This window comes from Pongo pygmaeus, chromosome 4, assembly GCF_028885625.2.
Source record: "Pongo pygmaeus isolate AG05252 chromosome 4, NHGRI_mPonPyg2-v2.0_pri, whole genome shotgun sequence".
Taxonomy (NCBI): Eukaryota; Metazoa; Chordata; class Mammalia; order Primates; family Hominidae; genus Pongo; species Pongo pygmaeus.
This window is the reverse complement of record NC_072377.2, coordinates 46544216-46570940: the sequence shown is the minus strand read 5'-3', so window position 1 is coordinate 46570940 and position 26725 is coordinate 46544216. Positions and strand designations below refer to the sequence as shown.

At 35.6% G+C, this 26725-nt stretch overlaps 1 pseudogene; it reads right to left on the bottom strand.

Moving 5' to 3' along the window:
* LOC129036173 (uncharacterized) overlaps positions 1-26096 on the bottom strand; it is a 78969-nt pseudogene extending 52873 nt beyond the window's left edge.
* Between the last annotated feature and the right edge of the window lie 629 nt (positions 26097-26725).

The window sequence follows — 26725 nt, the reverse complement described above, 5'->3', positions numbered from 1 at the left end:
AAACAGTGTATCCAAACTGATCAATTAAAAGAATGGTTTAAACACACACGTCACAAAGTAGTTTCTCAAATAGCTTCTTTTTAGTTTTTATCTTAAGATATTTCCTTTTTCATCATATGCTTCAATGTGCTCCTAAATATCCCTTCTCAGATACTACAAAAATAATGTTTCCAAAGTGCTCAATCAAAAGAAAGGTTCAACTCTGTGAAAAGGATTCACACATCACAAAAAGTTTCTCAGAATGCTTCTGTCTAGTTTTTCTCTGAAGATATTTCCTTTTCCACCATAGGCATAAATTTGCTCCCAAATAACACTTTGTACATTCTAGAAAAATAGTGTTTCCAAACAGTTCCATCAAAAGAAGGACTTAACTCTGTGAGATAAATGTGCACATGAGAAAGCAGTTTCTCATAATGATTCTTTCCAGTTTTTATCTGAAATTATTTCCTTTTTCAACATAGGCTTTTTTTGCACTTCCTAATATCGCCTCACAAATTTTGCAGAAACAGTGTTTCCAAACTGCTCAGTCAAAAGAAAGGTTTAACTCTGTGAGATGAATGCACACATCACAACGCAGTTTCCCAAAACTTGTTTTTAGTTTTTATCTGAAGATATTTCATTTTTCACCATAGGCCACAATGTGCTCCCAAATATCCCTTTGCAGATTCTACAAAAACAGTGTTTCCAAACTGTTCCATCAAAAGAAGGACTTAACTCTCTGAGATGAAGGCACATCAGAAAGCAGTTTCTAATAACAATTCTTTCCAGTTTTTATCTTAAGATATTTCCTTGTTCACCATAGGCTATTTTGCACTACTGAATATTGTTTTGCAGATTTTGCAAAAAACAGTGTTTGAAAACTTCTCATTCAAAAGAAATGTTTAAGTCAGAGATGAATAGACCCATCACAATGCAGTTTCTAAGAAATATTTTGTCTAGTTTTTCTCTGAAGATATTTCCTTTTCCACGTTAAACCTCAGTGCACTCCCAAATATACCTTTGCAGACTCTGCAAAAATAGTCTTTGCAACTGCTCAATCAAAAGAAAGCTTTAACTGTGTGAGAAGTATGTACACATCACAAAGGAGTTTATCAGAAGCCTTCTCTCTAGTTTTTATCCAAAGATATTTCCTTGTTCATCTTGGTCCACAAAGCACTCAAAATTATCCTTATGCTCAAAAATACCATTTTGCAGATTCTGCAAAAACAGTGTTTATGAACTGCCCCATCAAAGGAAAGGTTTAACTTTGTGAGATGAATGCACACATCCAAAGTAGTTTTTCAGAAATTTCTTTCTAATTTTTTTCCGAATATGATTATCCTTTTCACCACAGGCCTTAATGTGCTCCCAAATATCCCTTTGCAGATTCTACAAAAACAGTGATTCCAAATTGCTCCATCAAAAGAATAGTTTAAATCTTTGAGATGAATGAACACATCACAAAGGAGTTTCTCAGGAAGCTTCTTTCTAGTTATTCTCTGAAGATATTTCCTTTTTCACTATAGGCCTCAATGCGCTCCCAAATATCCCTCTGCAGATTCCACAAATAGTGTTTCCAAACTGCTCCATTAAAAATGTGGTTTAAATCTGTCAAATGAATGCTCACATCACAAAGCAGTTTCTCAGAAAACTTCATTCTAGTTTTTGCCTAGAGATATTTCCACTTTCACCATAGGCTTCATAGCACTCTGAAATATCCCATTGCATTTTGTACAAAAACAGGTTTTACAAATAGTTCCATCAAAAGAAAGGTTTAAATCTGTGAGATGAATGCACACATCACAAAGTAGTTTCTCAGAAAGATTCTTTCTAATTTTTTCGGGAGATATTTCCTTTTCACCATGGGACTCAAAGAACTACCAAATATTGATTTGCAGATTGTATAAAAACAGTGTTTACAAAATGCTCCATCAAAAGAAAGGTTTAATTCTGTGAGATAAAAGCATGCATCACAAGATAGTTTCTCAGAAACTTCTTTCTAGTTTTATCTGAAAATATTTTTTTTCACCATAGGCCTCAAAGTGCTGCAAAATATCACTTCAGAGATTCTACAAAAGGTTTAAAAAATTCTAGAAAGGTTAAACCCTATGAGATGAAAGCACACATCACAAAGCAGTTTCTTAGAAAGTGTCTGTCCAGTTTTTATCTGAAGATATTTCCGTTTTCACCATAGGCCTGAAAGTGCTCCCAAATATGGCTTTGCAGATTCTACAAATACAGTGTTTTCAAACTGCTCTTTCAAAGGAAACGTTTAACTCTGTGAGATGAATGGACACATCGCAAAGCAGTTTCACAGAAAGTTTTCTTTATAATTTTTCTCTGAAGATATTTCTCTTTTTACCCCAGGCCTTACTGCACTCACAAATATCCCTTCACAGATTCTACAGAAACAGTGATTCCCAACTGCTCCATCAAAAGAAGGGTTTATCTCTGTGAGATGAATGCACACATGTCACAAAGAAGTTTCTCAAAAAGTGTATTTCTAGTTTTCCTCTGAAGATATTTCCTTTCTTCACAGTAGGCCTCAATGCACTCCCAAATATCTCTTCTCAGATGCTAGAAGTACAGTGTGTCCAAACTGTACCATCAAAAGTAAGGTTTTATCTCAGTGAGATGAAAGCACACATCACAGCACTGTTTCTCAAAAGGCTTCATTCTGGTTTTTGTCTATAGGTATTTCCATTTTCACTGAAGGCCTCAATGTTCTCCAAAATATTCCTTCCTCATTTATACAGAAACAGGTTTAACAAACTGCTCCATCAAAAGAAAGGTTTAACTCTGTGAGATGAATGCACACATCACAAAGTATTGTCGCAGAAAATGTCTTTCTCATTTTTCTCTGAAGATATTTCCTTTTCATCATACGACTCAATGTGTGTAATTTGTCCCTTCACCGATTATAAAAAAACAGCATTTACAAACTTCTCCATCCAAAGAAAGTTTTAAATCTGTGAGATGAATGCACACATCACAAAGTAGTTTATTAGAAAGCTTCTTTCTAGGTTCATCTGAAGATTTTTTTGCAGCATAGGCCTCAATGCACTCCAAAATATCCCTTCACAGATTCTACAAAAACTGTTTCCAAACTGCTCCACAAAAGAATGGTTTAACTGTGTGAGATGAAAGCACACATCATAAAACAATTTCTCACAAAGTCTCAGTCTAGTTTTTATCTGAAGATATTTCCCTTCTCCCCATAGGCCTGAAAGGGCTCCCAAATATGGCTTTGCAGTTTCTACAAATACAGTTTTTTCAAACTGCTCCTTCAAAGAAAGTTTTGGCTCTGTGAGATGAATGGACACATCACAAAGCACTTTCTCCAAAAGTTTCTTTCTTGTTTTTCTTTGAATATATTTCTCTTTTCACCACAGGCTTTAACTGGCTCCCAAATATCCCTTTGCAGATTCTGCAGAAACAGTGATTCCCGACTGCTCCATGAAAAGAAAGCTTTAACATTGTGTAATGAATGCACACATCACAAAGCAGATTCTCAGAAACTTCATTTTAGTTTTTGTCTAAAGATATTTTCATTTTCACCATAGGACTCAATGTGCTCTGAAATATCGATTCGTCATTTATAAAAAACAGGCTTAACAAACTGCTCCATCAAAAGTCAGGATTAATTCTGTGAGGTGAATGTACACATCACAAAGTTCTTTCTCGGAAAGTTTCTTTCTAGTTTTTATACAATGATATTTCCTTTTCACTATAGGACTCAATGCATTCCCATATGTCCCTTCACCAATTATACAAAAACAGTGTTTACAAACTACTCCATCAAAAGAAAGGTGTAACTCTTTGAGATGAAAGGAAACATCACAAGGCAGTTTCTCAGATATCTTTTGTCTCATTTTTATCTAAAGATATTTCCCTTTTCTCCATAGGTCTGAAAGTTCTCCCAAATATGGCTTCACACATTACACAAATACAGTGTTTTCAAAATTCTCCTTGAAAGGAAAGGTTTAACTCTGTGAGATGAATGCCCACATCACAAAGCAGTTTCTCAGGGAGCTTCTCTCCAGTTTTTCTCTGAAGATATTTCTCTTTTCACGGCAGGAATTAATGCACTCCAAAATATCTCTTCGCAGATTCTACAAAAACAGTGATTCCAAACTGCTCTATCGAGAGAAAGGCTGAAATCTATGATATGAATGCACACATCACAAAGCAGTTTCTCCGAAATCTTCATTCTGGTTTTTGTCTAAAGATATTTCCATTTTCACCATAGGCCTCAATGTGCTCCAAAATATGCCTTCACAGTTTATACAAAAACAGGGTTAATAAACTGCTCCATCAAAAGAAAAGTTTAACCCAGGGAGGTGAATTCACACATCACAAAGCAGTTTTTCAGAAAGTTTCTTTCTAATTTTTCTCTGAAGATATTTCCTTTTCACCATAGGACTCAATGCACTCCCAAATATCCCTATGCCAACCACACAAAAACAGTGTTTACAAACTACTCCATCAAAAGAAAAGCTTAACTCTGTGAGATGAAAGCACACATCACAAAGCAGTTTCTCAGAAAGCTTCTTTCTAGTTTTTCTCTGAAGATAATTTTTTTTTTCACCATAGGCCTCAATGCACTCCAAAGTATCCCTTTGCAGATTCTACAAATACACTGTTTCCAAACTCCTCAATCAAAAGAGAAGTGTAAATCTGTCAGATGAGTTCTCAATACACAAAGTAGTTTCTCTGAAAGATTCATTCTAGTTTTTGTCTGGAGATATTTCCATTTTCTCTGTAGGCCTCAATGTGCTCCAAAATACCCCTTCCCAGTTTATACAAAAACAGGTTTTACAAACAGGTCCATCAAATAAAGGTTTAACACCAACATGGCGCATGTATACATATGTAACAAACCTGCACGGTGTGCTTTTGTACACTAAAACTTAAAGATAAACAAAGACATTTCCATTTTCACCATAGGCCTCAATGTGTTCCCAAATATCCCTTTGCAGTTCATACAAAAACAGGGTTTACAAACAGCTCCATCAAAAGAGAGGCTTAACACTGTGAGAAGAATGTGCACATCACAAAGAAGTTTCTCAGAAAGTTTCTTTGTATTTTTTCTCTGAACATATTTCCCTTTAACCATAGGACTCAAAGTACTCCCAAATATCCCTTCCCAGATTATACAAAAACAGTGTTTCCAACCTGCTCCATCAAAATATAGGTTTACCTCTGTGATGTGAATGCACACATCACAAAGCAGTTTCTTAGAAAGTTTCTTTGTAGTTTTTCTCTGAAGATATTTCTCTTTACACCACAGGCATAAAAGTACTCTGAAATACCCCTTCACCAATTCTACAAAAACAGTGATTTCAAACTGCTCCATCAAAAGAAAGGTTTAACTCTCTGAGATGAAACCACTCATCACAAAGCAGATTCTCAGAAAGTTTCTGTCTAGTGTTTATCTGAAGATATTTCCCTTTTCACCATAGGCCTGAAAGCACTCTCAAATATGGTTTTGCAGATTCTACAAATACAGTGTTTTCAAACTGCTCCTTCAAAGGAAAGGTTTAACTCTCTGAGATAAATGGACATATCCCAAAGCAGTTTCTCAAAAAGCTTCATTCCACTTTTCCTCTGCACATATTTCTCCTTTCACCACATGCCTTCTTTCACTCCACTATATCCCTTCGCAGAATCTATGAAAACAGTGATTCCAAACTGCTCCATCAAAGAAAGGTTTAACTCTGTGAGATGAATAAACACTTCACAAAGCAGTTTCTCAGAAAGCTTCTTTGTAGATTTTCTGTAAAGATATTTCCTTTTTCACAATAGGCCTCAATGTGCTCCAAATTATCCCTTCACAGATTCTACAAATACAGTGTTTCCAAACTGCTCCATCAAAAGACAGGTTTAACTCAGTGAGATGCAGGCACTCATTACAAAGCAGTTTCTCAGAAAGTTTCATTCCAGTTTTTATCTAAAGATATTTCCATTTTCACCGTAGGCCTCAATGTGCCCTGAACTATCCATTTGCAGTTGATACAAAAACAGGTTTAAGAAACTGCTCCATCAAAAGAAAGTTTTAACTCTGTGAGATGAATGCACTAATCACAAAGTAGTTTCTCAGAAAGTTTCCTCCTAATTTTTGTCTCAACAAATTTTCTTTTCAGCGTAGGACTCAATGCACTCCCAAATATCCATTTGCCAATAATACAAAAAACAGTGTTTACGAACTACTCCATCAAAAGAAAAGTTTGACTGTGAGATGAAAGCTCACATCACAAAGCAGTTTGTCAAAAAGCTTCTGTGTAGGGTTGATCTGAAGATATTTCTCTTTTCACCATACTCCTTAAAGCGCTCCCAAATATGGCTTCGCATATTCTACAAATACAGTGTTTTCAAACTGCTCCTTCAAATGAAAGGTTTAACTCTGTGAGATGAATGGACACATCACAAAGCAATTTATTAGAAAGCTTCTTTCCAGTTTTTCTCTGAAAATATTTCACTTTCAACACAGGCCTTAATGCAATCCCAAATATCTCTTCACAGATTCTACAAAAAGAGTGATTGCAAACTGCTCCATCAAAGAAAAGTTTAACTCTGTTAGATGAGAGCACACATCACAAAGCATTTTCTCAGAAAGCTTCTGTCTAGATTTTATCTGAGGATATTTCCTTTTTCACCATTCGCCTGAAAGCGCTCTCAAATATGGCTTCGCAGATTCTACAAATACAGCATTTTCAGGCTGCTCTTTCAAAGGAAAGGTTTAACTCTGTGAGATGAAAGGACACGTCAGAAGGCAGTTTCTCAAAAAGCCTCATTCTACTTTTTCTCTGAACATATTTCTCTTTTCACTATATGGCTTCCTGTACTCCAAAATATCCCTTCGCAGTATCTACAAAAACAGTGATTCCAAACTGCTCCATCAAAGAACGGTTTAACTCCACGAGATGAATGAACACTTCACAAAGCAGTTTCTCAGAAAGCTTATTTGTAGATTTTCTGTAAAGACATTTCCTTTTTCACAATAGGCCTCAATGCACTCCAAATTATCCCTTCACAGATTCTACAAATACAGTGTTTTCGAGCTGCTCCATCAAAAGACAGGTTTAACTCAGTGAGATGCAGGCACTCATAACAAAGCAGTTTCTCAGAAAGTTTCATTCTAGTTTTTGTCTAAAGATATTTCCATTTTCACCATAGGCCTCAAAGTGCTCTGAACTATCCATTTGCAGTTGATACAAAAACAGGTTTAAGAAACTGCTCCATCAAAAGAAAGTTTTAACTCTGTGAGATGAATGCACAAATCACAAAGTACTTTCTTAGAAAGTTTCCTCCTAATTTTTGTCTGAACAAATTTCCTTTTCAGCATAGGACTCAATGTGCTCACAAATATCCCTTTGCTGATTATACAAAGACAGTGTTTACAAACTACTCCATCAAAAGAAAAATTTAACTGTGAGACAAAAGCTCACATTGCAAAGCAGTTTCTCAAAAAGCTTCTGTGTAGTGTTGATCTGAAGATATATCTCTTTTCACCATACTCTTTAAAGTGCTCCCAAATATGGCTTTACATATTCTACAAATACAGTGTTTTCAAACTTCTCCTTCAAAGGAAAGGTTTAACTAACTCTGTGAGATGAATGGACACATCACAAAGCAATTTCTCAGAAAGCTTCTTTCTAGTTTTTCTCTGACAGTATTTCTCTTTTCACCACAGGCCTTAATGCACTCCCAAATATCCCTTCACGGATCCTAAAAAAACAGTGAATCCAAACTGATCCACCAAAAGAAAGTTTTACCTCTGTGCATTGAAAGCACACATCACAAAGCAGTTTTCAGAAAGCTTCAGTCTAGTTTTTATCTGAAGATATGTCCCTTTTCACCAGGGGCCTGAAAGTGCTCCCAAATATGGCTTTGCATATACTACAAATACAGTGTTTTCAAACTGCTCCTTTAAAGGAAATGTTTAACTCTGTGAGGTGAAAGAAGACATCACAAAGAAGTTTCTCAGAAAGCTTCTGTCTAATTTTTCTCTGAAGATATTTCCATTTTCACCATAGGCCTCAATGCACTTTGAAGTATCCTGTCGCAGCTTATACAAAAACTTGGTAAAAAATTGCTCAATCAAAATAAAGTTTTAACTGTGTGAGATGAATGCAGACAGCACAAAATACTTTTTCAGAAAGCTTCTTTCTAGTTTTTCTCTGAAGTTTTTCCTCTTTTCACCACTGGCCTTAATGTGCTCAAAAATATCCCTTCACAGATTCTACAAATACAGTGATTCCAAGCTGCTCCATCAAAAGAAAGATTTAAATCTGTGAGTTTAATAGACACATCACAAAGCAGTTTCTCAGAATGCTTCTTTCTAGTTATTCTCTGAAGATATTTCCTTTTTCACAGTAGGCCTAAATGCGCTCCCAAATATCCCTTCACAGATTCTAAAAATACAGTGTTTCCAAACTGCTCTTTCAAAAGAAATGTTTAAATCAGTCAGATGAATGCTCATGTCTCAAAGCAGTTTCTAAGAAAGCTTCATTCTAGTTTTGCTCTAGAGATATTTCCATGTTCACCATAGGCCTTCATGCACTCAGAAATATCCCTAGCAGATTATACAAAAACAGTGTATACAAACTGCTCCATCAAAAGAAAGGTTTATCACTGTCAGATGAATGTGCACATTACAAAGTAGTTTCTCAGAAAGCTTCTGTCCAGATTTCCCTGATGATATTTCTTTTTATCCTAGGCCCCAATGCACTCCCATATATCCCTTCACAGATTCTACAAAAACAGTGATTCCAAACTGCTCCACCAAAAGAAAGTTTTAACTCAGGGAGATGAAAGCACACTTCACAAAGCAGTTTCTCAGAAAGGTTCTGTCAAGTTTACATCTGAAGATATTTTCCTTTTCGCCACAGGCCTGAAAGTGCTCTTAAATATGGCTTCATAGATTCTACAAACACAGTGTTTTCAAATTGCTCCTTCAAAGGGAATGTTTAACTCTGTGAGATGAAGGACACATCACACAGCAGTTTCTCAGAAAGCTTCTATCTAGTTTTTCTCTGAAGATATTTCTCTTTTCACCATAGGCCTTAATGCACTCCCAAATTTCCCTTTGCAGATTCTACAAAAACAGTGATTACAAACTGCTCCATCAAAAGAAAGTTTTAAATCTGTGATATGAATGCACACATCATGAAGCAGTTTCTCAAAAAGCCTCTCTCCAGTTTTTCTCTGAAGATACTTCCTTTTTCACCGTAGGCTTCCATGCACCCCTAAACATCCCTTTGTAGACTCTAAAATACAGAGTTTCCAAACTGCTCCATCGAAAGAAAGGTTTAACTTAGTGAGATGAATGCACACATCAGAAAGGAGTTTCTCAGAAAGCTTCATTCTAGTTTTTGTCTAAAGATAGTTCCATTTTCACCGTAGGCCTCAATGTGCTCCAAAATATTCCTTCACCGTTCATACAGAATAGGGTTAACAAACAGCTGAATCAAAAGAAAGGTTTAATTCTGTGAGATGAATACACATAACCCAAAGTAATTTTTCAGAAAGTTTCTTTCTAGTTTTACTCTGAAGATGTTCCCTTTTCATCATTGGACTAAAAGCACTCCCAAATATCAATTCAGAGATTATACAAAAACAGTGTTTACAAACTGCTCAATCAAAAGACAGGTTGAACTGTGTGAAATGAATGTACACATCACAAAGTAGTTTCTCAGAAAGTTTTTATCTAGATTTTTCTGACTGTATTGCTTTTCACCAAAGGGCTCAAAGTGCTCCCAAATATCCCTTCATAGATTCTACAAAAAGAGTTTTTCCAAACTGCTCCACCAAAAGCATGGTTTAACTCCATCAGATGAAAGCACACATTGCAAAGCAGTTTCCCAGAAAACTTCTGTCTAGTTTTTTCTGAAGATATTTTCCTTTTCACTATAGGCCTGAAAGCACTCCCAAATATGGCTTTGCCATGAAATACAGTGTTTTCAAACTGATACTTCAAAGGAAAAGTTTAACTCTTTGAGATGAATGCAACATCAGAAAGCAGTTTCTCAGAAAGCTTCTGTCTAGTTCTTCTCTGGAGGTATTTTCTTTTCCAGTACAGGCCTCAATGCACTCCCAAATATCCCTTCGCATATTTTACAAAAACATGGTTTCCAAACTGTTCCATCAAAAGAAGGACTTAAATCTGGGAGATGAACACACACATCAGAAAGGAAGGTCTCATAATGCTTCTTTCCAGTTTTTACCTTTAGATATTTCCTCATTCACCATAGGCTTCCTGTGCTACAAATATCTCTTTGCTGATATTGCAAAGGCAGTGTTTCCAAACTGCTCAGTCAAAAGAAATGTTTAACTCAGTGAGATGAGTTCACACATCACAAAGCAGTTTCTCAAAAAGCTCCTTCTAGTTTTTATCTGAAGATATTAACTTTATCTCTATTGGCTTGAATGCACTCCCAAATATCCCATCACTGGTTATACAAAAACAGTGTTTCCAAACTGCACAATCAAGGTTTAACTCTGTGAGATGAACACACAGATCACAAAGCATTATCTCAACATATTTCTTCTAGTTTTTATCCGAAGTTATTTCCTTTTTCAACATGAGACCCAGTGTGCTCCAAAATATACCTTTGCAGATTCTGGAAAAACTGTTTCCAACCTGCTTTATCAAAAGAAAGGTTTAAATCTGTGAGATGAATTCATACATCACAAAGCAGTTTCTCTGATAGCTTCTGTCTAGTTATTCTCTTAAGATATTTCCTTTTCCACCTTATGCCTCATTATGCTCAAAAATATTCCTTCACGGTTTCTATAAAAACAGTGTTTCCAAACTGTTCCATCAAATGATGATTTAACTCTCTGAGATGAATGCACACGTCAGAAAGCAGTCTCTCATAACTCTTCTTTCACATTTTTATCTAAAGATATTTCCTCATTCACCATAGGCCTTTTTCTGCTACCTAACATCATCTCGTAGATTTAAAAAACAGTGTTTCCAAACTGCTCAGTCAAGAGAAAAGTTTAATTCTGTGAGATGAATGCATACACCACAAAGGAGTTTCTCAAAGATTTGCTTTCTAGTTTTTATCTGAAGTTACTTCATTTTTCACAGTACTCATCAGTACACTCTCAAATATCCCTTTGCAGATTCTACAAAAACAGTGGTTCCAAACCGATCAATCAAAAGAAATGTTTAACTCTGTGAAAAGAATGCACACATCACAAAGAGGTTTCTCAGAAAGCTTCTTTCTAGTTTTTATCTGAAGATATTTCCTTTTTCACCGTAGACTTCAATGCGCTCCAAAATATCCCTTCAAAGATTCTACAAAAAGAGTGTTTCCAAACTCCTCAATGAAAAAACAGGTTTATCTCTGGGAGTTGAAAGCACAGATCACAAAGAAGTTTCTCAAAAGGCTTCTTTCTAGTTTTTATCCTAAGTTAATTGCATTTTCACCATAGGCCTCAGTGTGCTCCCAAATAAACCTTTTCAGATACTACAAAAACAGTGTTTCTAAACAGCTCAATCAAAAGAAAGGTTTAACTCTCTGAGATGAATGCAACATCAAAAAGCAGTTTCTCTGATAGCTTCTGTTTCATTCTTCTCCTAAGATATTTCTTTTTCTGTCATAGGCCTCAATGTCCTGCCAAATATCCCTTCACAGATTCTGTAAAAACAGTGTTTCTGAACTGCTCCATCAAAAGAAGTATTGAACTCTTTGAGATTAGTGCACACATCAGAAAGCACTTTTTCATAACGCTTCTTTCCTGTTTTTATCTGAAGCTTTTCCTTGTTCAGTGTAGACCATTTTTCACTACCTAACATCACTTCACAGAATATACAAAAACAAAAACAGTATTTCCATACTGCTCAGTCAAAATAAAAGTTTAAGTCTGTGAGATGAAAGCACACATCAGAAAGCAGTTTCTCAAAAAGCTTCCTTCAAGTTTTTATCCAAAGTTATTTCCTTTTTCACCATAGGCTTCAATGCACTCCCCAATATCTCTTCACGGATTCTACAAAAACAGTGTTTCCAACCTGCTCAATCAAAAGAAAGCTTTATCTCAATGAGATGAGCACACTCATCACAAAGCAGTTTCTCAGAAAACTTCTGTCTAGTTCATCTCTGAAGATATTTCCTTGTCCACCATAGGCATAAATGCACTCCCAAAGAGCCCTTCGCAGATTCTATAAAAACGTGTGTCCAAACTCTTCCATCAAAAGAAAGTTTGAACTCTTTAAGATGAACACACATATCAGAAAACAGTTTGTCATAAAGTTTCTTTCCATTTTTATCTGAAGATTTTTCCTTGTCCACTCCAGTCCTTTTTGCACTACCTAACATCGCTTCGCAGATTACAGAAAAACAGTGTTTCCAAACTGCTCAGTCAAAAAAAAAAAAAAAGTTTAACTCTGTAAGATGAATGCACCCATCACAAAGACGTTTCTGAAAAATCTTCTTTCTAGTTTCTACCCAAGGATGTTTCATTTTTCACCATAGGCCTAAATTTGCTCTCAATTATCTCTTTGCATATTCCACAAAAACTGTTTACAAACTGTTCCATCAAAAAAAGTACTTAACTCTGTGAGATGAATGCACACACTGGAAACTAGTTTCTCATAACACTTCTTTCCAGTTTTTATCTGAAGATATTTCCTTTTTCACCACAGGCTTTTTCTGCTACTTAATATCATGTTGCAGATTTTGCAAAGACAGTGTTTCCAAACTACTCAATGAAAAGAAAGTTTTAACTCTGTGAGATGAATGCACACATCACAAAGCAGTTTCTCAGAAAACTTCTTTCTAGTTTTTATCTGAAGAGATTTACTTTTTCACCATAGGCTTCAACATGCTCTGAATATCCCTTCACATATTCTACAAATACACTGTTTCCAAACAACTTAATCAAAAGAAAGGCTTAACTCTGTGAGATGAATGCATACTTCACAAAGCAGTTTCTCAGAAAGCTTCTGTCTAGTTCTTCTCTAAAGGTATTTCCTTTCACACAGTAGGCCTCAAGGCATTCCAAAATATCCGTCCACAGATTCTACAGAAACAGTGTTCAAACACTGTTCCATCAAAAGAAGGGCTTAAATCTGTGAGATGAACTTGCACAACAGAAAGTGGTTTCCTGTAAGTCTTCTTTCCAGTTTCTATTTGAAAATATTTCCTTTTTCACTGTAGGCTTTCTTGCGCTACCTAACATTGCTTTGCAGATTTGTAAAAACAGTGTTTCCAAACTTCTCAGTCAAAAGAAAGGTTTAACTCTGTGAGATGAATTCACATATAAAGCAGAATCTCAAGAGCTTCTTTTTGGTTTTCTCTGAAGATATTTCCATTTTCACCATAGTCATCAGTGCACTCCCAAATATCCCTTTGCAGATTCTACAGAAACAGTGTTTCCAAACTGCTCAGTCAAAAGAAACGTTTAACTCTTTTAGAAGAATGCACACATCACAAAGCACTTTCTCAGAAAGCTTCTTTCTTGTTTTATCTGAAGTTATTTCATTTTTCAACATAGGCCTCACATGCTCCCAAATATCACTTCGCAGATACTACAAAAACAGTGTTGCCAAACTGATCAATCCAAACAAGGTTTAGCTCTGTGAGATGAATGCACACATCACAAAGGAGTTTCTCAGACAGCTTCTGTCTAGTTCTTCTCTGAAGATATTTCCTTTTCCTCCATAGGCCTCAATGCCTTCCAAATATCCCTTTGCAGAGTCTATAAAAACAGTGTTTCCTAACTGTTCCATCAAAAGAATAATTTAACTCTGTGAGATGAATGCACACATCAGAAAGCAGTTTCTCATAATACTTCTTTCCATGTTTATCTGAAAATATTTTCTTGTTCACCATAGGCTTTTTTGCGGTACTTAACATCACTTCAAAGATTATACAAAAACAGTGTTTCCAAACTGCTCAGCCAAAAGAAAAGTTTATCTCTGTGAGATGAATGTGTACATCCCACAGCAGTTTATCAAAATGCTTCTTTCTAGTATTTATCTGAAAATTTTTTTCACCGTAGACATCAGTGCACTCCTAATTATCTCTTTGCAAATTCTCCAAAAACAGCGTTCAAAACTGCTCATTCAAAATAAACTTCTTTCTCTGTGAAAAGAATGCAAACTTCACAAAGTGCATTTTCAGAAAGGTTCTTTGTAGTTTTTATCTGAAGTTATTTCCTTTTTCAGCATAGGCTTCATGTGCTCCCAAATATCCCTTCACATATGCCACAAAAACAGTGTTTCCAAACAGATCAATCAAAGGAAAGCTTTAAATGTGTGAGAAGAATGCACACTTCACAAAGCAGTTTCTCAAAAACTTTCTTTCTAGTTTTTATCTGGAGATATTTCCTTTTACACCATAGGCTTCAATGAGCTCCCCAATATCCCTTCGCAGATTCTACAAAAACAGGGTCTCCAAACTCCTCAATTGAAGGAGAGTTTTAGCTCTGTGAGATGAACACACACATCACAAAGCAGGTTCTCAGAAAGCTTCTGCCTAGTTCTTTTCTGAAGATATTTCCTTTTCCACCATACACCTCAAAGCGCTCCCAAATATCCCTTTGAACATTCTACAAAAACAGTGTTTCCAAACTGTTCCATCAAAAGAAGGACTTAACACTGTGAGGGGAATGCACACATCAGAAAGCAGTTTCTGATAACACTTCTTTCCAGTTTTTATCTGAAGATATTTTGTTTTTCACCATAGGTTTATTTACACTACCAAATGCCGCTTCACAGAATTTGCAAAAATGGTGATTCCAAACCAGTCAGTCAAAAGAAAGGTTTAACTCTGTGAGATTAATGCACACATACACAAAGCAGTTTGTCAAAAAGCTTCTTTCTAGTTTTTATCTAAAGATATTTCCTTTTTCACCATAGGCTTCAATGCACTCCAAAATATCCCTTTGCCAATTCTACAAAAATGTTGTTTCTAAACTGCTTAGTCAAAAAACAGGTTTATCTCTGAGTTGAATGCACACATCACAAAGCAGTTCTGAAAAAGCTTGGAAAAACCGTTTGTGTATAATCTGTGACACAATGTTAGGTAGCCAAAAAGGCCTATGTTTTACAAGGAAATATCTTCAGATAAAAACTGGAAAGAAGCATTAAGAGAAACTGCTTTGTGATGTGTGCATTCAACTCACAGAAGTCAATTCTTATTTTGATGAAACATTTTGGAAACATTGTTTTTGTAGAATCTGCAAATGTATATTTGGGGATGCCCTGAGGCCTATGGTGAAAACTGAAATATCATTGGATAAAATCTAGAAAGAAGCCTTTTGAGAAACTGCTTTGTGATGTCTGCATTTGTCTCACATAATTAATTTTCTTTTCACTGAGCAATTTGGAAACACTGTTTTGGTGACATCTGTGAAGTGATATTTGGTAGTGCAAGAAAAGCCTATGCTGAACAAGGAAACATCTTCAGATAAAAATTGGAAACAAGTGTTTTGAGTAACTGCTTTGAGGCGTTCATCTCACAGAGTTAAACCTTTCTTTCATTTGAGGATTTTGGAAACACCATTTTTGTAGGATCTGCAAAGGTATATTGGGGAACAAACTTAGTCCTATGGTGGAAAAGGAAATATCTTCAGAAAAAAAGTAGAAAAAAGTTTTTTGAGAAACTGCTTTGTGATGTTTGCATCCAACTCACAGAGTTAAACCTGTTCTTTGATTGAGCAGTTTGGAAACACTGTTGATGTTGTAAGATCTGCAAAGCGATACTAGGTAGTGAAAAAGGCCTATGGTGAAAAAGGAAATACCTTCAGATAAAAACTGGAAAGAAACGTTATGAGAAACTGCTTTCTGATGTGTACGTTCATCTCAAAGAGTTAAGTCCTTGTTGGAAAGGACGGTTCAGAAACACTGTTTTTATAGAATCTGTGAAGGGATATTTGGGAGTGCATTGAGGCCTATGGTGGAAAAGGAAATATCTTCAGATAAAAACTAGAAAGAAGATTTCTGAGAAACTTCTTTGTGATGTATACATTCATCTCACAAAATTAAACTTTTCTTTTGACTGAGCAGGTTGGAAACACTGTTTTTTTTTATAATCTGAGAAGTGATGTTAGGTAGCAAAAAAAGGCCTATGGTGAAAATGGAAATATCTTCAGATAAAAACTGGAAAGAACTGTATGAGAAACTGTTTTCAGATGTTTGTGATCATCTCACAGTGTTAAATCCTTCTTTTGATGGAACAGTTTGGAAAGCCTTTTTTTATAGAAACTGTGAAGGGATATTTGGGAGTGCATTGAGGCCTCTGGTGGAAAAGGAAATATCTTTAGAGAAGAATTACATAGAAGGTATCTGAGAAAGTGATTGGTGATGTCTGCATTCATCTCACAGAATTAAACTTTCTTTTGAATGAGCTGTTGGGAAAAACTGTTTTTGTAGAATCTGCAAAGGCATATTTGAGAGTGCACTGAGGCCTATGTTGAAAAAGGAAATATATTCGGTTATAAACTAGGAAGAAGCCTTTTGAGAAACTGCTTTATGAAGTGCACATTCAACTCATGAGTTAAAACTGTTTTTTGATTGAGCAATTTGGAAACACTGTTTTTGTAGAATCTGCAATGAGATATTTGTGGCAGCTTTGAATCATACGGTGATAAAGGATATATATGTGGATAAAAACTAGAAAGAAGCAGTTTGAGAGACTGCTTTGTGATGTGTGCTTTCATATCACAGAGTTAAACCTTTCTTTTGATTGAGCAGTTTGGAAACACTGTTTTTGCAGAATCTGCAAAGGCATATTTGGGAGCACTTTGAGGCCTGTGGTGAAAAGCAAAATATCTTTAGAGAAAAACTAGAAAGAAGCTTTCTGAGAAACGGCTTTGTGATGCGTACATTCATCATCTCACTGTGTTAAACTTTTCTTTTGAAGGAGCAGTTTGGAAACACTGTATTTGTTATATCTGTGAAGGCATATTTGGGAGTGCTTTGAGGTCTATGGTGAAAAGGAAGATATGTTCAGATAAAAACTATACAGAAACCTCCTGAGAAACTACTTTGTAATGTGTGCATTCATCTCAGAGTTAAAGTTTTGTTTTGATGGAGAGTTTGTTAACCCTGTTTTAGTATAAACTGCAAAGGGATAATTTGGAGTGCATTGAGGCCTGTGGTGAAAAGAGAAATATCTTCAGAGAAAAACTAGAAAGAAGCTTTCAGAGAAACTGCTTTGTGATCTGTGCATTCATTTGCAGAATTAAACCTTTCTTTTGAAGGAGCAGTTTGGAAACTTTGTATTTGCAGAATTTGTGAGAGCATATTTGTAAGTGCAGTGAAGCCCTATGGTGAGAAGGGAAATATCTTCAGATAAAAACTAGACAGAAGTTTTCTGAGAGTCTCTGAGATGTGTGCATTCATCTCATTGAGTTACATATTTCTTTTGGTTTAGCAGTTTGGAAACACTCATTTTGTATAATGGTTGTTTTGTAGAATCTGCTTTGTCATGTGGTCATTCATCTCACAGAGTTAAATTTCATTTGAAATAGCAGTAGGAAAACACTGTATTTGTAGATCTCTGAAACCATATTTGGGAACTCTTTCAGGCCTATGGTGAAAGGTGAAATATCTTCAGATGAAAACTATACAGAAGCTTTCTGTGAACCTCCTTTGTGATGTGTGCTTTCATCTCACAGGATTAAATCTTTATTTTTGTGGAGCAGTTTGGAAAAACTCCTTTGTAGAATCTGTGAAGGGACATTTGGGAGCTCATTGGGCCCTATGGTGAAAAGAAATATCTTCAGACAATAGAAAGAAGCTTTCTGAGAAACTGCCTTGTGATGTGTGCATTCATCTCACAGAGTGAAAACTTTTTTTGATGGAGCAGTTTGTAAACGCTCTTTTTGTATAATCTCTGAATGGATATTTGGGAGCACATTTAGTGATATGATGAAAAGGATATAACTTCAGAGAAAAACTAGAAAGAAACTCTCAGAGAAAATACTTTGTGATGCCTGCACTCATCTCACAGAGTGAAACCGTTCTTTTGATGAAGCTGTTTGTAAACTGTGTTTTTGTGTAAACTGCAAAGGGCTATTTCAGACTGCATTGAGGTCCATGGTGAAAATGGAAATGCTGTTAGACAAATACTAAAATGAAGGTTTCTGAGAAACTGCCTTGTGATGTGTCCTTTCATCTCACAGAGTTAAAACTTTCTTTTGATGGAGTAGTTTGTAAACACTGTATTAGTATAATGGACAAAGGGATAGTTGGCAGTTCTTTGAGTCCTATGGTGAAAAGGAAATATCTTCAGAGAAAAATTAGAAAGAAAGTTTCTGAGAAAATACTTTGTGATGCCTGCATGCATCTCACAGAGTTAAATCGTTCTTTTGATAGAGCTGTTTGTAAACTGTGTTTTTGTATAAACCATGAGGGGCTATTTCGGACTGCATTGAGGCCCATGGTGAAAGTGGAAATGCCTTTAGACAAAAACTAAAATGAAGGTTTCTGAGAAACTGCTTTGTGATGTGCCCTTTCATCTCACAGAGTTAAAACTTTCTTTTGTTGGAGTAGTTTCTAAACACTGTTTTCATATAATCGGCAAAGGGACATTTGGGAGTGCTTTGAATCCTATGGTGAAAAGGAAATATCTTCAGGGAAAAAACGGAAGAAAACTTTCTGAGATACTACTATGTGATGTGTGCATTTGTCTAACAGATTTAAAACTTTACTTTGATGGAGGAGTTTGTTAACATGTTTTTGTATAAACTGTGAAGGGATATTTTGGAGCACATTGAGGCCTATGTTGAAAATGGAAATATCTGTATACAAAAGCTAGAATGAAGCTATATGAGAAACTGCTTCATGATGTGTACCTTCATCTCACAGAGTTAAAACTTTCTTTTAATGGAGTAGTTTATAAACACCGTTTTTGTATAATTGGCAAAGGGAAATTTGGGAGTGCTTTGGGTATTATGGAGAAAAGGAAATATATTCAGAGAAAAACTAGAAAGAATCTTTCTGAGAACTACTTTGAGATGTGTGCATTGATATCATAGAGTTAAATCATTCTTTTGATGGTGCAGTTTGTTAAGCCTGTTTTTGTACAAATGGCAAAGGGATGTTTCAGAGCACATTTAGGCCTATGGTGAAATTGGAAATATGTTTAGATGAAAACTAGAATGAAGCTTTCTGAGAATCTGCTTCATAATGTGCATTCCTCTCACTCAGTTAAACCTTTCATTCGATGGAGCAGATTGGCATCTCTGTTTTGTAGAATCTGTGAAGGGATATTAGGGAGTGCATTAAGACCTGTGGTGAAAAAAAAATCTTCAGAGAAAAACTAGACAGAAGCTTTCTGAGAAACTGCCTTGTGATGTGTCCATTCATCTCACAGAGTTAGACATTACTTTTGAAGCAGCATTTTGAAAGCTCTGTATTTGTAGAATCTGTGAAGCTGTATTAGGGAGCAGTTTCAGGAATATGGTGAAAAGGGAAATATCTTCAGAAAAACACTAGACAGAAGCTTTCTGAGAAACTGATTTGTGATGTGTGCTTTCATCTCACAGAGTTCAACCTTTCTTTTGATGGAGTAGTTTGAAAACACTGTTTTTGTATAATTGGTGAAGGAAAATTTGGGAGGGAATTGAATCCTATGATGAAAAGGAAATATCTTCACAGAAAACTAGAAAGAAACTTTCAGAGAAACTACTCTGTGATTTGTGCATTCATTTCATAGAGTAAAACCTTTCTATTGTTGGAGCAATTTGTTAAGCCTATTTTTGTATAAATGATGAAAGAATATTTTGGAGCACATTGAAGCCTATAGTGAAAATGGAAATATCTTTAGTCAAAACTAGAATGAAGCTTTCTGATAAACTGCTTTGTGATGTGTGCATTCATCTCAATGTGTTAAACCTTTCTTTGGATGGAGCAGTTTGGAAACCCTGTATTTGTAGAATATGTGAAGGGATACTCAGGAGCACACTGAGGCCTATTGTGAACAAGGAAAAGTTTTCAGAGAAAAACTAGCAAGAATCTTTCTGAGAAACTGCTTTCTGATGTGTGCATTCTTCTCAATGAGATAAACCTTTCTTTTGATGGAGCAGTTTGGAATCACTGTCTTTTGTAGAATGTGTGAAGGGATATTTGGGAGTGCATAAAGGCCTGTAGTGAAAAGAGAAATATCTTCAGAGAAAAACTACTGAGAAGCTTTCCAAGAAACTGATTTTTGATGCATCATTTCATCTCACAGAGTTCAATCTTTTCTTTGAAGGAGCAGTTTAAAAACACTGTATATGTAAAATCTGTGAAAACTTATTTGGCAGTGCTTTCATGCCTATGTTGTAAAGGGAAATATCGCCACATAAACACTATACAGAAACTTTCTGAGAAACTGCTTTGTGATATGTGCTTTTGTTTCACAGAGATAAACCTAATTTGATGGAGCAATTTGTTAACCATTTTGTTGTATGAACTGCAATGTGATATATCAGAGCACACTAAGGCCTATGGTGAAAATGGAAACACTTTTAGACAAAAATTAGAAAAGTTTCTCAGAAACTGCTTTGTGATGTGTGCATTCATCTCACACATTTAAACATTTCTTTTGTTGGAGCAGTGTGTAAACATTATATTTGTAGAACCTGTGAGGGGATACTTTGGAGTGTATTGAGGCATATGTTGAAAAGAAATATCTTCAGAGAAAAATTAAAAGAAGCTTTCTGAAAAATTACTTTGTGATGAGTGCATTCATGTCACAGAATGAATCTTTTCTTTTGGTGGAACAGTTTGGAAATACTGTATTTTTAGAATTTGTGAAGGGATATTTCGGAGTGCATAGAGGCCTATGGTGAAAAAGGATATATCTTTAGAGAAAAACTAGAAACAAATTTTGTAAGAAAATGCTTGGTGATGTGTGCATTCATCTCACAGGGTTAAACCTTTCTTTTGATATAGCAGTATGGAATCACTGTTTTTGTAGAATCTGCAAAAGGATATTTGGGAGCACATTAAAGCCTTTGGTGAAAAGAGAAATATCTTCAGGGAAAAATTAGAAAGAGGCTTTATGAGAAACTGCATTGTGATGTGTGCATTTGTCTCACAGAGTTAAACCCCTGTTTTGATGGAGCAGTTTGTTAACCCTGTTTTTTAATAAATTGTGAAGGGATATTACAGGGCACATTGAGGCCTATGGTGAAAATGGAAGTATCTTTAGACAAAAACTAGAATGAATCTTTCTGAGAAACAGCTTTGTGATGTGTTCATTCATCTCACTGAGTTAGACCTTTCTTTTGATGGAGCAGTTTGGAAACACTGCATTTATAGTTTCTGCAAAGGGATATTTTGGAGCACAATGTGGCCTACTGTGAAAAAGGAAGTATCTCAGAGAAAAACTAAAAAGAAGCTTTCTGAGAAGCTGCTTTGTGAGATGTGTATTCATCTTACAGAGTTAAACGTTTATTTTGCTGGAGCAATTTGGAAACACTCTATTTGTAGAATCTGCAAAGGGATATTTTGGAGTGTACTGAAGGCTCTTGTTAAAAGGAAATGTCTTCAGAGAAAAACTAGAAATAAGCTTTCTGAGAAACTGCTTTGTGATGCAGCATTCACCTCACAGAGTTAAACCTTTGTTTTGATGGAGCAGTTTGGAAACTCTCTATCTATAGAATCTGTGAAGGGATATTTCAGAGCATAGTGAAGCCTCTTGTTAAAAGGAAATATCTTCAGAGAAAAACTAGAAAGAAGCTTTCTGAGAAACTGCTTTGTGATGTGTGCATTATTCTCACAGAGTTAAACCTTTGTTTTGATGGAGCAGTTTGGAAACACTGTTTTTATAGAATCCACGAAGGGATATTTGGGAACTCATTAATGCTTGCAGTATAAAGAGAAATATCTTCAGAGAAAAACTAGAAAGAAGCTTCCTGAGAAACTGTTTTGTGGTGTGTTCATACATCTCACAGAGTTAAACCTTTCTTTTGATGGAGCAGTTTGTAGAATTTGTGAAGGCATATTTGGGAGTGATATGAGACCTATGGTGAAAAGAGAAATATCTTCAGATAAAAACTGGAAATAAGCTTTGGAGGAAACTGCTTTGTGAAGGGTGCATTCACCTCACAGATTTGAACCTTTATTTTCATGGAGCAGTTTGGAAACAATGTTTTTATAGAATCTGTGAAGGGATATTTGGGAGCTCATTGAGGCCTATGGTGAAAAGAGAAATATCTTCAGAGAAAATCTAGAAAGAAGCATTCTGAGGAAATTCTTTGTGATGTGTCAATTCATCTCAAAGAGTTAAACCTTTCTTTTCATGAAGTAGTTTGCAAACACTGTTTTTATATAATCAGCAAAGGGATAATTATGAGCACATTTGGTCATGTGGTGAAAAGGAAATATCTTCACAGAAAAACTAGAAAGAAATTTCTGAGAAACCACTTTGTGATGTATGCATTGTACTCACAGATTTAAACTAAACTTTTGATGGAGCAGTTTGTTAACCTTGTTTTTGAATAAACTGCAAAGGGATATTTCATAGTGCATTCAGGCATATGGTGAAAGTGGAAATATCTTTAGACAAAAACTAGAAATAAGGTCTCTGAGAAACTGCTTTGTGATGTGTGCATTCATCTCACCGAGTTATAGCTTTCTTTTCATGAAGCAGTTTGAAAACACTGTATTTGTAGAACCTGTGAAGGGATATTTCAGAACACACTGAGGCCTATAGTGAAAAGAAATATCTTCATAAAAAATCTAGAAAGAAGTTTTCTGAAAAACTGCTTTGTGATGTGTACATTCATCTCACAGAGATAAACCTTTCTTTTAATGGAGCAGTTTGGAATCATTGTTTTTGTATAATCTGAGAAGGCATATTTGGTAGCACATTGAGGCCTGTGGTTAAAAGAGAAATATCTTCAGAGAAAAACTAGAAGGAAGCTTTCTGAGAAACTGCTTTCTGATGTGTGCATTCACCTCACAGATTCAAACCTGTGTTTTGATGGAGCAGTATGGAAACACTGTTTTTTTTTATCTTTATTTGATTTCATTAATACAGTCTAAGAAATATTGTGAGTTTTTAATGAATTGCAAGTAAACCAAAGTTGGTGACCATCTTGAGTCCAGGAAACACTGTTGTTGTAGAATCTGTGAAGGGCTATAGGGAGTGCATTGAAGCCTATGGTGAAAGTGGAAATATCTTCAGAGAAAATCTAGAAAGACGCTTTCTAAGAAACTTCTTTGTGACATGTTCATTCATCTCGCAGAGTTAAAGCTTTCTTTTGATGGAGTAGTTTGTAAACACTGTTTTTATATAATCAGCAAAGGAATATTTATGAGCCCATTCAATCATATGGTGAAAAAGGTAATATCATCACAGAAAAACTAGAAAGAAACTTTCTGAGAAACTACTTTGTGATGTATGCATTCATCTCATAGAGTTAAACCTTTCTTTTGATTGAGCAGTTCATTAAACTTGTTTTTGAATAAACTGCAGAAGGATATTTCAGAGAATATTCAGGCATATGGTGAAAATGGAAATATCTTTACACAAAATCTAGAAAGAATGTCTCTGATAAACTGCTTTGTGTTGAGTGCCTTCATCTCAAAGAGTTAAACCTTTCCTTTGAGGGAGCAGTTTGAAAACACTGTATTTGTAGAATCTAAGAAGGGATATTTAGGAGTGCATTGAGACCTATTGTGAAAAGAAATATCTTCATAGAAAAACTAGAAAGAAGCTTTCAGAAAAACTACTTTGTGATGTGTACATTCATCTCACAGAGATAAATCTTTCTTTTAATGGGGCAGTTTGGAATCACTGTTTTTCTATAATCTGGGAAGGGATATTTGGCAGCACATTGAGGCCTGTGGTGAAAAGAGAAATATCTTCAGAAAAAAATGGAAGGAAGATTTCTGAGAAACTGCTTTGTGATACGTGCACTCATCTCACAGTGTGAAACATTTCTTTAGATGGAGCAGTATGGAATCACTGTTTTTGTAGAATCTATGAAGGGATATTTCAGAGTGTATTAAGGCCTGTGGTGAAAAGAGAAATATCTTCTGAGAAAAACTAGAATGAAGCTTTCTGAGAAACTGCTTTGTGATGCTTCTATTCATCTCACAGAGTTAAACCTTTCCTTTGATGGAGCAGTTTGAAAACATTGTATATGTAGAATCTGCAAAGCCATATTTGGAAGCACTTTCAGGACTATGGTGAAAAGGGCAATATCTTCAGATAAAGACTAGACAGAAGCTATCTGAGAAACTGCTTTGTGATGTCTGCATTCATCTCAGAGAGTTAAACCATTCTTTTGATTGAGGAGTTTGCTAACCTTGTTTTTGTATAAAATACAAAGAGATATTTCAAATCGCATTGAGGCCTTTGGTGAAAATGGAAATATCTTTAGACAAAAAGTAGAAAGGCTTTTGAGAAACTTCTTTGTGATGTGTGCATTCATCTCTCAGAATTAAACCTTTCTTTTGACGGAGCAGTTTGTACACACTGTTTTGTAGAATCTGCAAAGAGATAGTTGAGAGCACTTTGAGGCTTTGAGGCTTGCGGCGAAAAGAAATATCTTCAGAAAAAACTGAAAAGAAGCTTTCTGAAAAACTAGTTTTGGATGTTTGCATTCATCTCAGAGAGATAAACTTTTCTTTTAATGGGGCACTTTGTAATCACTGCTTTTGTAGAATCTGTGAAAGGATACTTGGGAGCAGTTTAAGGCCTGTGGTGAAAAGTGAATTATCTTCAGAATAAAACTTGAAAGAAGCTTTCTGAGAAACTGCTTTGTGATGTGTGCATTCATCTCACAGAGTTAAACCTTTCTTTTGAGGGAGCAGTATGGAATCACCGTTTTTGTAGAATCTGCGAACTGATATTTTGGAGTGCATTAAGGGCTGCGGTGAAAAGAGAAATAGCTTCACAGAAAAACTTGAATAAACTTTCTGAGAAATTCCTTTGTGATGTGTCCATTCATCTCACAGAGTTAAATCTTTCCTTTGATGGAGCATTTGAAAACATGGTATTTGTAGAATTTGCAAAGCCATATTTGGGAGTGCTTTCAGGACTATGGGGAAAAGGGAAAGGGAAAAGGAAAATATCTTCAGATAAAGACTAGACAGAAGCTTTCTGAGAAACTGCTTTGTGATGTGTGCATTCATCTCACAGAGTTAAACCAAACTTTTGTTGGAGCAGTTTATTAACCTTGTTTTTGTATAAAATGCAAAGGGACACTTCAGAGCACATTGAGGCCTATGGTGAAAATGGAAATGTCTTTAAACAAAAAGTAGAAAGGTTTCTGAGAAACTGCTTGTGATGTGTGCATTCATCTCTCAGAATTAAACCTTTCTTTTGATGGACCAATTTGCACACTCTGTATTTGTAGAATCTGTGAAGAGATAGTTGGGAGTGCTTTGAGGCCTATGGTGGAAAGAAATAGCTGCAGAAAAAAACTAAAAAGAAGCTTTCTGAAAAACTACTTTGTGGTGTGTGCATTCATCTCAGAGATATAAACCTTTCTTAATGGGGTACTTTGGAATCACTTTTTTTGTAGACTCTGTGAAGGGATACTGGGTATCAGGTTAAGGCCAGTGGTGGAAAGTGAACTATCTTCAGAGAAAAACTAGAATGAAGCTTTCTGAGAAACTGCTTTGTGATGTGGGCTTTCATCTCACAGAAACAAACTTTTCTTTTGGTGGAGAAGTTTGGAAACCGTTTTTGTAGAATCTGTGAAGAGATATTGAAAGTATGCAATGAGGCCTATGGTGAAAAAGGACATAACTTCAGAGAAAAACTAGAAAGAAATGTTGTGAGAAACTGCTTTGTAATGTGTGCATTCATCTCACAAAGGTAAACCTTTCCTTTGATGGAGCAGTTTGGAAACACTGTTTTTGTAGAATCTGCGTGGGGATAATTGGAAGCTCATTGAGGCCTATGGAGAAAAAGGAAATATCTTCAGATAAAAACTAGAAAGAAACTTTCTTAGTAACTGCCTTGTGATGTCTTCATTCATGTCACAGAGATAAACCTTTCTTTTGACTCAGCAGTTTGGAATCCGTGTTTTTGTAGAATATGTGAAGGGATATTTGGGAGCACATGAATATCTATGGTGAAAAGAGAATTATCTTCAGAGAAAAACTAGAAAGAAGCTTTCTGAGAAATGGCTTTGTGATGTGTCCATTCATCTCAGAGAGTTAAACATTTCCCTTCAAGGAGCAGTTTGAAAACACTGTATTTGCAGAATCTACGAAGTCATATATGGGAGCGCTTTCAGGCCTATAGTGAAAAGGGAAATATCTTCAGATAAAAACTAGACAGAAGCTTTCTGAGAAACTGCTTTGTGACGTGTGCTTTCATCTCACAGAGTTAAATCTTTCTTGTGGTGGAGCCGTTTGGAAACATTGTGTTTGTATAATTGGTGAAGGAATATTTGGGAGTGCATTGAGGCCTGGGGTGAAAAGGAAATATCTTCAGAGAGAAACTAGAAAGAAACTTTTTGAGAAACCACTTTTGATATGTTCATTCATCTCACAGAGTTAAACCATACTCTTCATGGAGCAGTTCGTTAATCCTGTTTTTGTATAAACTGTGAAGGGATATTTTGGAGCACATTGAGGCCTATGGTGAAAATGGAAATATCTTTAGATAAAAACTAGAATGAAGCTATCTGAGAGACTGCTTTTTGATGTGTACATTCATGTGAGAGATTGAAAGCTTTCTTTTGATGGAACAGTTTGGAAACACTTTAGTTTTAGAATATGCAAAGGTATATTTGGGTGCGCATTGAGGCCTATTTTGAAAAAGGAAATATCTTCAGAGAA